Genomic DNA, 14,544 nt, shown 5'->3' with positions numbered 1-14,544 from the left:
TACACACTTGTACAACCTTGTACACACTTGTACAACCTTGTACAAACCTGTACACTCTTGTACACACTTGTACAAGCTTGTACACGATTGTACACTCTTGTACACACTTGTGCAACCTTGTACACACTTGTACAACCTTGTACACACTTGTACAACCTTGTACACACTTGTACAACCTTGTACACACTTGTTCAAGCTTGTACACACTTGTACAACCTTGTACACACTTGTACACCCTTGTACACACTTGTACAACCTTTTACAAACTTGTACACACTTGTACAAAATTGTACATTCTTGTACATACTTGTACACCCTTGTACACACTTGTACACCCTTGTACAATCTTGTGCACCCTTGTACACTTTTGTACACCCTTGTACACATTTGTACAAACTTGTACAAACTTGTACACACTTGTACAAACTTGTACACACTTGTACAAGCTTGTACACACTTGTACAACCTTGTACACACTTGTACAACCTTGTACACACTTGTACAAGCTTGTACACACTTGTACAACCTTGTACACACTTGTACAACCTTTTACACAATTGTAAAACCTTGTACACACTTGTACATTATTGTACAAACTTGTACTTACTTGTACAACCTTGTACAAACTTGTACACACTTGTACAAACTTTTACATCCTTGTATACATTTGTACACCCTTGTACACAACCTTGTACAAACCTGTACACCCTTGTACACACTTGTACAAGCTTGTACACGATTGTACACCCTTGTACACACTTGTGCACCCTTGTACACACTTGTACACCCTTGTACACACATGTACAACCTTTTACAAACTTGTACACACTTGTACAAACTTGTACATTCTTGTACATACTTTATACTGATGTAAGGGAAATGTTAATTAAATTTAAATTATTTTAATTCACAGAATATATAATGTACATATAATATCATGATCAATGGCTAACTAGTTTGACTGTTATTACACTTCACCTTGTTGGCAGAACTGGAGAACAGCTGTTAATTAACTAAAGTCATTCTTGTAATGAGCTGTTTCTTCAAATCTTTCTTAGTTGGCTGATTCCCTTAAAAATTGTACAAACTCGTGAAAATGTAAGTAGAAAACATTTTAAATATAAGAAAATTGATTTATGTGGTATTGTATTGTTAATAATCTTGTTTACCATGTTTTTACCTATGATTATATATATATTCTTTTGATTGTCTGTCAGTTAATAACTTTGTAAATGTCAAATATTAAATACTCAACTTTCATGTTACATTTGGATGAAAAAGCACATGTTCTGAGAATATTTTATAAATTGTAAAATCATTTAAATTAATTCTGTTTGCCTCAATTATGTGAAACTAGTATTACTTTAGTTTACCTGTTATTATTTCTTTTGAAATTGTTACAGACGAGTTCAAGCATTAGGCCTACTGTACTTGAAACAGTCATAGTCCGTAGGAACTGGGAATCACAGCCTATTTAAGCCAGTCAAATCGTAGGAAATTTACCAAGTAAGACTGTTGCCATTTAATTACTGATATAGTAATATTAGGTATCATTTATAAGGAAGATTATGAAGGATTTTCATTATTTTGAAGAATAAAATTATAATTTGTTAATACCATGCATTGGAGTAATTTGTGCAGCATCCTAACATCTGAGGGAAATCACCTAATAATAGGTTATCACAGCAAACCTCATCTTAGCTGTTAGCTTGGTTGTTGAAGAATAATAAGTCCAAATTAAATCTAGCCTACCTACTCTCCGGTGATTGGCCATACAGGGGTACTGGGTAGCGTATAGAAGTGCGCGACTCTGCTATTTTATTATTAATTTCAACCCTTGCGCCTATTTAAACCAAGACATTGTGGTGAACTTTGCTAACCTCAAGATAACTTTGCTAGCCTACAAGAAAATTTTGAGAAGTGACATAACTTCTGCCATAAAATTAGTTTGTTTCAGCAAAGTGATTCATAAACTGCCAAAATTATTCTGTGTATAATTGCTAAACCAAGGTCCAGTAATTTCCGACAATGGAAAAATTCAATTTAAATTATTTAAGTAAAGATGAACTTAAATATGAAATTTTAAGTAGAGGAGAAGATTCTACCTATGACAACGTAGAAGCACTCAGAAAACAGCTCCGATCTATTTTACAGGTTCATCCAGATGTGAACAATCTTATTGGGAAATTAGCTTTAAGTACTGAATTTCAAACCGTAGAAATTAAGGTAGATCGATTTCAGCTACTTATAGAACAGTGTGATACCCAACCGAGCAACCTGTACATAGCACGAGTGTCAGCTCTATGTACTCATCTGCACCTTAGAATAAGTAATATAAGCGCATGTATGTTAGGTCCTAACTACTTCGGTAAGTTGGACAAATTGAAGGTCAAGTTACAAGAACTGCAAAGCAAATTTGATGAAATCAAAAACCAAGTATCTTTACCTGAATTGAACCAATATGAAGAGGATTTAAATAAGTCAATCGTCGAGGAAGAAAACTTAGTTGAACAGTTAACTAGCCCGACAAAACCAAATAGGCCTAACCTAAATCATACTTCTACACCGGAAGGGACGAATCAAGAAACTACAATTAAACCTATAGAGCCTACTGAAACTAACCTAAATGAAAACCCTAACATGCAAAATAATATGTTAAATATGCCTACAAATCCTAATCACACGCAAATACACACCATGCCTATATACAAGTTACCTAACCCTGTTGAAGGTTATCTCAGTGAGATCACAGAATGCAATGGACTCGAATTGACCCCCTTGCTTTCATTTTTACGAAATGCAATAATAAGCAAAAATGAAGCTAACATCACTGATCAACATTTGTATGGCATCTGGCCCAATCACACAAAACGGCCCTTGAGCACAAAAATCGTGGAGTGTAAAACTGTTGGATTCACAATGAATAAGGTAGGCCTACTTGAATCAATCGTAGAAACCTATGTTCCTGTGACGTTAAAGGAAGAAGATGTACCAGATCAAAAGGAAAAAGAACTCGATTTACAAGTCAGCCTAACTGCCATCAATGCATCGACCAAAACATCCAACTTCAAATTGATGTTTGACCATGAGCCCAGCTGTGCGCTAACCAACCTGTGGGACAGTAAGAGTCTGATATGCAGCGACCTAACGATGGAAGAAATGAAGCAAAGCCTGAACCAAAGCATGAGAAATTCAAGAAACTGTGTGAAATTCGACAGACATTGGTGGAGATTATCGCCTAAGAGAGCAAAACATCCATTTAAGTTAAAGTCTCATGTACTTATTCGTACACATTACTTAAGCAATGAGGCCAAGAAGTTTCGTAAGAAAGGTTAAGTAAATGTTTAGTTCAATGCAACCCATGAGTGTAGGCCTAGTTTGTTTGTTATTTCAGGTCATAATGTAGGTCACGGGTTTTATCATGAAAGCAAAGTGCAACTTGTAGATACTTGAAACTTGAATGGAATGATGCCAGGGATGCAACTTTAGTAGAAAGGGAAAAGTTATGTTATTATTAGGATTGATGTATAATTAATTAAGATCGTAGGGACAGAAATTTTTGTTATTTTAATATTGTTAAGTTAGGCCTAGTGATTTGAAATGAAAATTTTATGGAGTTCGCTAATAAGTTATTGCACAACAGTAGGGTATGAATGCGTAGAATATATGTTTGTATAAGTCCGTGAATGTTTGTGACACGAATGGTTTGTATGTTTGTATGATTTGAATGGTAAGTTACCTTTAGATTTAAGGAACACTTTAACTACACTAGACACTTTCACACACAAAAAAAACACAAAACTATAAATTTAAAATAAAACATCACACGACACACAAAACACAACACACTCATAGCTATTCAAAACTGAAATGGCGATTTATCTTTAAAACAAATCACATGATGCTATTTTCCAGGTTGGCCAACACAGAGTTTTTTATTTGAGATTTTGAATGTTGATAAAACAAATGAAAAATGAGTTCTATGATCTAAATGCTATACAACTTCTTGAATTGTCAGGGTATATGACTTAAATGTATTTGTAAATAGTTTGTTAGGATAAGAAACATGAACATTTTGAATTATTTAAAAAGATGATTATTGATTATCAATAAAGATATTGCTTTGAATGTTGGTAGCACCGTAGCACGCATGTTGAAGGAATTGATTATCTTGTTTAGTGCTGCCGTCTAGTAGCCTCTGTTGGAACTATGTTGGATAATAATAATGTATCTGTGCTGTATAGCTATCTCGCGGTGAGTTTTGGTACTTAATGCTCATCGTAAAGAACACCGCATAGTTATAGAAGTGTTCACAGATGGGAAGTAGATATTTTTTTTCTATTTTGAATTTGAATTGTATAGATATAAGTGAAAATTTTGTTATGAAGATTAGTATGTTTATTTCTTTGATTTGTATAAAGAGATTTTAGTTGGATTTTAAAATAATTCAAATTTAAAAAGAGGTAGAGGGATATTTTATACTGATGTAAGGGAAATGTTAATTAAATTTAAATTATTTTAATTCACAGAATATATAATGTACATATAATATCATGATCAATGGCTAACTAGTTTGACTGTTATTACACTTCACCTTGTTGGCAGAACTGGAGAACAGCTGTTAATTAACTAAAGTCATTCTTGTAATGAGCTGTTTCTTCAAATCTTTCTTAGTTGGCTGATTCCCTTAAAAATTGTACAAACTCGTGAAAATGTAAGTAGAAAACATTTTAAATATAAGAAAATTGATTTATGTGGTATTGTATTGTTAATAATCTTGTTTACCATGTTTTTACCTATGATTATATATATTCTTTTGATTGTCTGTCAGTTAATAACTTTGTAAATGTCAAATATTAAATACTCAACTTTCATGTTACATTTGGATGAAAAAGCACATGTTCTGAGAATATTTTATAAATTGTAAAATCATTTAAATTAATTCTGTTTGCCTCAATTATGTGAAACTAGTATTACTTTAGTTTACCTGTTATTATTTCTTTTGAAATTGTTACAGACGAGTTCAAGCATTAGGCCTACTGTACTTGAAACAGTCATAGTCCGTAGGAACTGGGAATCACAGCCTATTTAAGCCAGTCAAATCGTAGGAAATTTACCAAGTAAGACTGTTGCCATTTAATTACTGATATAGTAATATTAGGTATCATTTATAAGGAAGATTATGAAGGATTTTCATTATTTTGAAGAATAAAATTATAATTTGTTAATACCATGCATTGGAGTAATTTGTGCAGCATCCTAACATCTGAGGGAAATCACCTAATAATAGGTTATCACAGCAAACCTCATCTTAGCTGTTAGCTTGGTTGTTGAAGAATAATAAGTCCAAATTAAATCTAGCCTACCTACTCTCCGGTGATTGGCCATACAGGGGTACTGGGTAGCGTATAACTTGTACACCCTTGTAAACACTTGTACAAAATTGTACAAACCTGTACACCCTTGTACACACTTGTACAAGCTTGTACACACTTGTACACCCTTGTACACACATGTACAACCTTTTACAAACTTGTACACACTTGTACAAACTTGTACATTCTTGTACATACTTGTACACCCTTGTAAACACTTGTACAAAATTGTACAAACCTGTACACCCTTGTACACACTTGTACAAGCTTGTACACACTTGTACAAGCTTGTACACACTTGTACACCCTTGTACAAACTTGTGCACCCTTGTACACTTTTGTACACCCTTGTATACATTTGTACAAACTTGTACAAACTTGTACACATTTGTTCAAACTTGTACACACTTGTACAAACTTGTACAACCTTGTACACACTTGTACAACCTTGTACACACTTGTACAACCTTGTACAAACCTGTACACCCTTGTACACACTTGTACAAGCTTGTACACGATTGTACGCCCTTGTACACACTTGTGCACCCTTGTACACACTTGTACACCCTTGTACACACTTGTACAACCTTTTACAAACTTGTACACACTTGTACAAACTTGTACATTCTTGTACATACTTGTACACCCTTGTAAACACTTGTACAACCTTGTACAAACCTGTACACCCTTGTACACACTTGTACAAGCTTGTACACACTTGTACAAGCTTGTACAAACTTGTACACCCTTGTACAAACTTGTGCACCCTTGTACACTTTTGTACACCCTTGTATACATTTGTACAAACTTGTACAAACTTGTACACACTTGTACAAACTTGTACACACTTGTACAAACTTGTACACCCTTGTACACACTTGTACAACCTTGTACACACTTGTACAACCTTGTACACACTTGTACAACCTTGTACAAACCTGTACACTCTTGTACACACTTGTACAAGCTTGTACACGATTGTACACTCTTGTACACACTTGTGCAACCTTGTACACACTTGTACAACCTTGTACACACTTGTACAACCTTGTACACACTTGTACAACCTTGTACACACTTGTTCAAGCTTGTACACACTTGTACAACCTTGTACACACTTGTACACCCTTGTACACACTTGTACAACCTTTTACAAACTTGTACACACTTGTACAAAATTGTACATTCTTGTACATACTTGTACACCCTTGTACACACTTGTACACCCTTGTACAATCTTGTGCACCCTTGTACACTTTTGTACACCCTTGTACACATTTGTACAAACTTGTACAAACTTGTACACACTTGTACAAACTTGTACACACTTGTACAAGCTTGTACACACTTGTACAACCTTGTACACACTTGTACAACCTTGTACACACTTGTACAAGCTTGTACACACTTGTACAACCTTGTACACACTTGTACAACCTTTTACACAATTGTAAAACCTTGTACACACTTGTACATTATTGTACAAACTTGTACTTACTTGTACAACCTTGTACAAACTTGTACACACTTGTACAAACTTTTACATCCTTGTATACATTTGTACACCCTTGTACACAACCTTGTACAAACCTGTACACCCTTGTACACACTTGTACAAGCTTGTACACGATTGTACACCCTTGTACACACTTGTGCACCCTTGTACACACTTGTACACCCTTGTACACACATGTACAACCTTTTACAAACTTGTACACACTTGTACAAACTTGTACATTCTTGTACATACTTTATACTGATGTAAGGGAAATGTTAATTAAATTTAAATTATTTTAATTCACAGAATATATAATGTACATATAATATCATGATCAATGGCTAACTAGTTTGACTGTTATTACACTTCACCTTGTTGGCAGAACTGGAGAACAGCTGTTAATTAACTAAAGTCATTCTTGTAATGAGCTGTTTCTTCAAATCTTTCTTAGTTGGCTGATTCCCTTAAAAATTGTACAAACTCGTGAAAATGTAAGTAGAAAACATTTTAAATATAAGAAAATTGATTTATGTGGTATTGTATTGTTAATAATCTTGTTTACCATGTTTTTACCTATGATTATATATATATTCTTTTGATTGTCTGTCAGTTAATAACTTTGTAAATGTCAAATATTAAATACTCAACTTTCATGTTACATTTGGATGAAAAAGCACATGTTCTGAGAATATTTTATAAATTGTAAAATCATTTAAATTAATTCTGTTTGCCTCAATTATGTGAAACTAGTATTACTTTAGTTTACCTGTTATTATTTCTTTTGAAATTGTTACAGACGAGTTCAAGCATTAGGCCTACTGTACTTGAAACAGTCATAGTCCGTAGGAACTGGGAATCACAGCCTATTTAAGCCAGTCAAATCGTAGGAAATTTACCAAGTAAGACTGTTGCCATTTAATTACTGATATAGTAATATTAGGTATCATTTATAAGGAAGATTATGAAGGATTTTCATTATTTTGAAGAATAAAATTATAATTTGTTAATACCATGCATTGGAGTAATTTGTGCAGCATCCTAACATCTGAGGGAAATCACCTAATAATAGGTTATCACAGCAAACCTCATCTTAGCTGTTAGCTTGGTTGTTGAAGAATAATAAGTCCAAATTAAATCTAGCCTACCTACTCTCCGGTGATTGGCCATACAGGGGTACTGGGTAGCGTATAGAAGTGCGCGACTCTGCTATTTTATTATTAATTTCAACCCTTGCGCCTATTTAAACCAAGACATTGTGGTGAACTTTGCTAACCTCAAGATAACTTTGCTAGCCTACAAGAAAATTTTGAGAAGTGACATAACTTCTGCCATAAAATTAGTTTGTTTCAGCAAAGTGATTCATAAACTGCCAAAATTATTCTGTGTATAATAGGTCCAGTAATTTCCGACAATGGAAAAATTCAATTTAAATTATTTAAGTAAAGATGAACTTAAATATGAAATTTTAAGTAGAGGAGAAGATTCTACCTATGACAACGTAGAAGCACTCAGAAAACAGCTCCGATCTATTTTACAGGTTCATCCAGATGTGAACAATCTTATTGGGAAATTAGCTTTAAGTACTGAATTTCAAACCGTAGAAATTAAGGTAGATCGATTTCAGCTACTTATAGAACAGTGTGATACCCAACCGAGCAACCTGTACATAGCACGAGTGTCAGCTCTATGTACTCATCTGCACCTTAGAATAAGTAATATAAGCGCATGTATGTTAGGTCCTAACTACTTCGGTAAGTTGGACAAATTGAAGGTCAAGTTACAAGAACTGCAAAGCAAATTTGATGAAATCAAAAACCAAGTATCTTTACCTGAATTGAACCAATATGAAGAGGATTTAAATAAGTCAATCGTCGAGGAAGAAAACTTAGTTGAACAGTTAACTAGCCCGACAAAACCAAATAGGCCTAACCTAAATCATACTTCTACACCGGAAGGGACGAATCAAGAAACTACAATTAAACCTATAGAGCCTACTGAAACTAACCTAAATGAAAACCCTAACATGCAAAATAATATGTTAAATATGCCTACAAATCCTAATCACACGCAAATACACACCATGCCTATATACAAGTTACCTAACCCTGTTGAAGGTTATCTCAGTGAGATCACAGAATGCAATGGACTCGAATTGACCCCCTTGCTTTCATTTTTACGAAATGCAATAATAAGCAAAAATGAAGCTAACATCACTGATCAACATTTGTATGGCATCTGGCCCAATCACACAAAACGGCCCTTGAGCACAAAAATCGTGGAGTGTAAAACTGTTGGATTCACAATGAATAAGGTAGGCCTACTTGAATCAATCGTAGAAACCTATGTTCCTGTGACGTTAAAGGAAGAAGATGTACCAGATCAAAAGGAAAAAGAACTCGATTTACAAGTCAGCCTAACTGCCATCAATGCATCGACCAAAACATCCAACTTCAAATTGATGTTTGACCATGAGCCCAGCTGTGCGCTAACCAACCTGTGGGACAGTAAGAGTCTGATATGCAGCGACCTAACGATGGAAGAAATGAAGCAAAGCCTGAACCAAAGCATGAGAAATTCAAGAAACTGTGTGAAATTCGACAGACATTGGTGGAGATTATCGCCTAAGAGAGCAAAACATCCATTTAAGTTAAAGTCTCATGTACTTATTCGTACACATTACTTAAGCAATGAGGCCAAGAAGTTTCGTAAGAAAGGTTAAGTAAATGTTTAGTTCAATGCAACCCATGAGTGTAGGCCTAGTTTGTTTGTTATTTCAGGTCATAATGTAGGTCACGGGTTTTATCATGAAAGCAAAGTGCAACTTGTAGATACTTGAAACTTGAATGGAATGATGCCAGGGATGCAACTTTAGTAGAAAGGGAAAAGTTATGTTATTATTAGGATTGATGTATAATTAATTAAGATCGTAGGGACAGAAATTTTTGTTATTTTAATATTGTTAAGTTAGGCCTAGTGATTTGAAATGAAAATTTTATGGAGTTCGCTAATAAGTTATTGCACAACAGTAGGGTATGAATGCGTAGAATATATGTTTGTATAAGTCCGTGAATGTTTGTGACACGAATGGTTTGTATGTTTGTATGATTTGAATGGTAAGTTACCTTTAGATTTAAGGAACACTTTAACTACACTAGACACTTTCACACACAAAAAAAACACAAAACTATAAATTTAAAATAAAACATCACACGACACACAAAACACAACACACTCATAGCTATTCAAAACTGAAATGGCGATTTATCTTTAAAACAAATCACATGATGCTATTTTCCAGGTTGGCCAACACAGAGTTTTTTATTTGAGATTTTGAATGTTGATAAAACAAATGAAAAATGAGTTCTATGATCTAAATGCTATACAACTTCTTGAATTGTCAGGGTATATGACTTAAATGTATTTGTAAATAGTTTGTTAGGATAAGAAACATGAACATTTTGAATTATTTAAAAAGATGATTATTGATTATCAATAAAGATATTGCTTTGAATGTTGGTAGCACCGTAGCACGCATGTTGAAGGAATTGATTATCTTGTTTAGTGCTGCCGTCTAGTAGCCTCTGTTGGAACTATGTTGGATAATAATAATGTATCTGTGCTGTATAGCTATCTCGCGGTGAGTTTTGGTACTTAATGCTCATCGTAAAGAACACCGCATAGTTATAGAAGTGTTCACAGATGGGAAGTAGATATTTTTTTTCTATTTTGAATTTGAATTGTATAGATATAAGTGAAAATTTTGTTATGAAGATTAGTATGTTTATTTCTTTGATTTGTATAAAGAGATTTTAGTTGGATTTTAAAATAATTCAAATTTAAAAAGAGGTAGAGGGATATTTTATACTGATGTAAGGGAAATGTTAATTAAATTTAAATTATTTTAATTCACAGAATATATAATGTACATATAATATCATGATCAATGGCTAACTAGTTTGACTGTTATTACACTTCACCTTGTTGGCAGAACTGGAGAACAGCTGTTAATTAACTAAAGTCATTCTTGTAATGAGCTGTTTCTTCAAATCTTTCTTAGTTGGCTGATTCCCTTAAAAATTGTACAAACTCGTGAAAATGTAAGTAGAAAACATTTTAAATATAAGAAAATTGATTTATGTGGTATTGTATTGTTAATAATCTTGTTTACCATGTTTTTACCTATGATTATATATATTCTTTTGATTGTCTGTCAGTTAATAACTTTGTAAATGTCAAATATTAAATACTCAACTTTCATGTTACATTTGGATGAAAAAGCACATGTTCTGAGAATATTTTATAAATTGTAAAATCATTTAAATTAATTCTGTTTGCCTCAATTATGTGAAACTAGTATTACTTTAGTTTACCTGTTATTATTTCTTTTGAAATTGTTACAGACGAGTTCAAGCATTAGGCCTACTGTACTTGAAACAGTCATAGTCCGTAGGAACTGGGAATCACAGCCTATTTAAGCCAGTCAAATCGTAGGAAATTTACCAAGTAAGACTGTTGCCATTTAATTACTGATATAGTAATATTAGGTATCATTTATAAGGAAGATTATGAAGGATTTTCATTATTTTGAAGAATAAAATTATAATTTGTTAATACCATGCATTGGAGTAATTTGTGCAGCATCCTAACATCTGAGGGAAATCACCTAATAATAGGTTATCACAGCAAACCTCATCTTAGCTGTTAGCTTGGTTGTTGAAGAATAATAAGTCCAAATTAAATCTAGCCTACCTACTCTCCGGTGATTGGCCATACAGGGGTACTGGGTAGCGTATAACTTGTACACCCTTGTAAACACTTGTACAAAATTGTACAAACCTGTACACCCTTGTACACACTTGTACAAGCTTGTACACACTTGTACACCCTTGTACACACATGTACAACCTTTTACAAACTTGTACACACTTGTACAAACTTGTACATTCTTGTACATACTTGTACACCCTTGTAAACACTTGTACAAAATTGTACAAACCTGTACACCCTTGTACACACTTGTACAAGCTTGTACACACTTGTACAAGCTTGTACACACTTGTACACCCTTGTACAAACTTGTGCACCCTTGTACACTTTTGTACACCCTTGTATACATTTGTACAAACTTGTACAAACTTGTACACATTTGTTCAAACTTGTACACACTTGTACAAACTTGTACAACCTTGTACACACTTGTACAACCTTGTACACACTTGTACAACCTTGTACAAACCTGTACACCCTTGTACACACTTGTACAAGCTTGTACACGATTGTACACTCTTGTACTTACTTGTGCAACCTTGTACACACTTGTACAACCTTGTACACACTTGTACAACCTTGTACACACTTGTTCAAGCTTGTACACACTTGTACAACCTTGTACACACTTGTACACCCTTGTACACACTTGTACAACCTTTTACAAACTTGTACACACTTGTACAAAATTGTACATTCTTGTACATACTTGTACACCCTTGTACACACTTGTACAACCTTGTACAAACCTGTACACCCTTGTACACACTTGTACAAGCTTGTACACACTTGTACAAGCTTGTACACACTTGTACAAGCTTGTACACACTTGTACAACCTTGTACAAACTTGTGCACCCTTGTACACTTTTGTAAACCCTTGTACACATTTGTACAACCTTGTACAAACTTGTACACACTTGTACAAACTTGTACACACTTGTACAAACTTGTGTACACTTGTACAACCTTGTACACACTTGTACAACCTTGTACACACTTGTACACCCTTGTACACACTTGTACAACCTCGTACAAACTTGTACAACCTTGTACACACTTGTACAACCTTGTACATAATTGTAAAACCTTGTACACACTTGTACAACCTTGTACACACTTGTACACCCTTGTACACACTTGTACAAAATTTTACATTCTTGTACATACTTGTACACCCTTGTACACACTTGTACAACCTTGTACAAACCTGTACACCCTTGTACACACTTGTACAAGCTTGTACACACTTGTACAAGCTTGTACACACTTGTACAAGCTTGTACACACTTGTACACCCTTGTACAAACTTGTGCACCCTTGAACACTTTTGTACACCCTTGTACACATTTGTACAACCTTGTACAAACTTAAACACACTTGTACAAACATGTACACACTTGAACAACCTTGTACACACTTGTACAACCTTGTACACACTTGTACAAGCTTGTACACACTTGTACAACCTTGTACACACTTGTACAACCTTGTACACACTTGTACAAGCTTGTACACACTTGTACAACCTTGTACACACTTGTACAACCTTTTACACAATTGTAAAACCTTGTACACACTTGTACATTCTTGTACAAACTTGTACTTACTTGTACAACCTTGTACAAACTTGTACACACTTGTACAAACTTTTACATCCTTGTATACATTTGTACACCCTTGTACACACTTGTACAACCTTGTACAAACCTGTACACCCTTGTACACACTTGTACAAGCTTGTACACGATTGTACACCCTTGTACACATTTGTGCACCCTTGTACACACTTGTACACCCTTGTACACACATGTACAACCTTTTACAAACTTGTACACACTTGTACAAACTTGTACATTCTTGTACATACTTGTACACCCTTGTAAACACTTGTACAAAATTGTACAAACCTGTACACCCTTGTACACACTTGTACAAGCTTGTACACACTTGTACAAGCTTGTACACACTTGTACACCCTTGTACAAACTTGTGCACCCTTGTACACTTTTGTACACCCTTGTATACATTTGTACAAACTTGTACAAACTTGTACACACTTGTACAAACTTGTACACACTTGTACAAACTTGTACACACTTGTACAAACTTGTACACCCTTGTACACACTTGTACAACCTTGTACACACTTGTACAACCTTGTACAAACCTGTACACCCTTGTACACACTTGTACAAGCTTGTACACGATTGTACACTCTTGTACACACTTGTGTACCCTTGAACACTTTTGTACACCCTTGTACACATTTGTACAACCTTGTACAAACTTAAACACACTTGTACAAACATGTACACACTTGAACAACCTTGTACACACTTGTACAACCTTGTACACACTTGTACAAGCTTGTACACACTTGTACAACCTTGTACACACTTTTACAACCTTGTACACACTTGTACAAGCTTGTACACACTTGTACAACCTTGTACACACTTGTACAACCTTTTACACGATTGTAAAACCTTGTACACATTTGTACATTCTTGTACAAACTTGTACTTACTTGTACAACCTTGTACAAACTTGTACACACTTGTACAAACTTTTACATCCTTGTATACATTTGTACACCCTTGTACACACTTGTACAACCTTGTACAAACCTGTACACCCTTGTACACACTTGTACAAGCTTGTACACGATTGTACACCCTTGTACACACTTGTGCTACCTTGTACACACTTGTACACCCTTGTACACACATGTACAACCTTTTACAAACTTGTACATACTTGTACAAACTTGTACATTCTTGTACATACTTGTACACCCTTGTAAACACTTGTACAAAATTGTACAAACCTGTACACCCTTGTACACACTTGTACAAGCTTGTACACACTTGTACAAGCTTGTACACACTTGTACACCCTTGTA

Source organism: Macrosteles quadrilineatus, unplaced genomic scaffold, assembly GCF_028750875.1.
Source record: "Macrosteles quadrilineatus isolate MER2022 unplaced genomic scaffold, UCM_ALF_1.0 Scaffold_69__1_contigs__length_625118, whole genome shotgun sequence".
NCBI lineage: Eukaryota > Metazoa > Arthropoda > Insecta > Hemiptera > Cicadellidae > Macrosteles > Macrosteles quadrilineatus.
The sequence above is the reverse complement of the archived record's forward strand: the minus strand, read 5'-3'. Positions refer to the sequence as shown.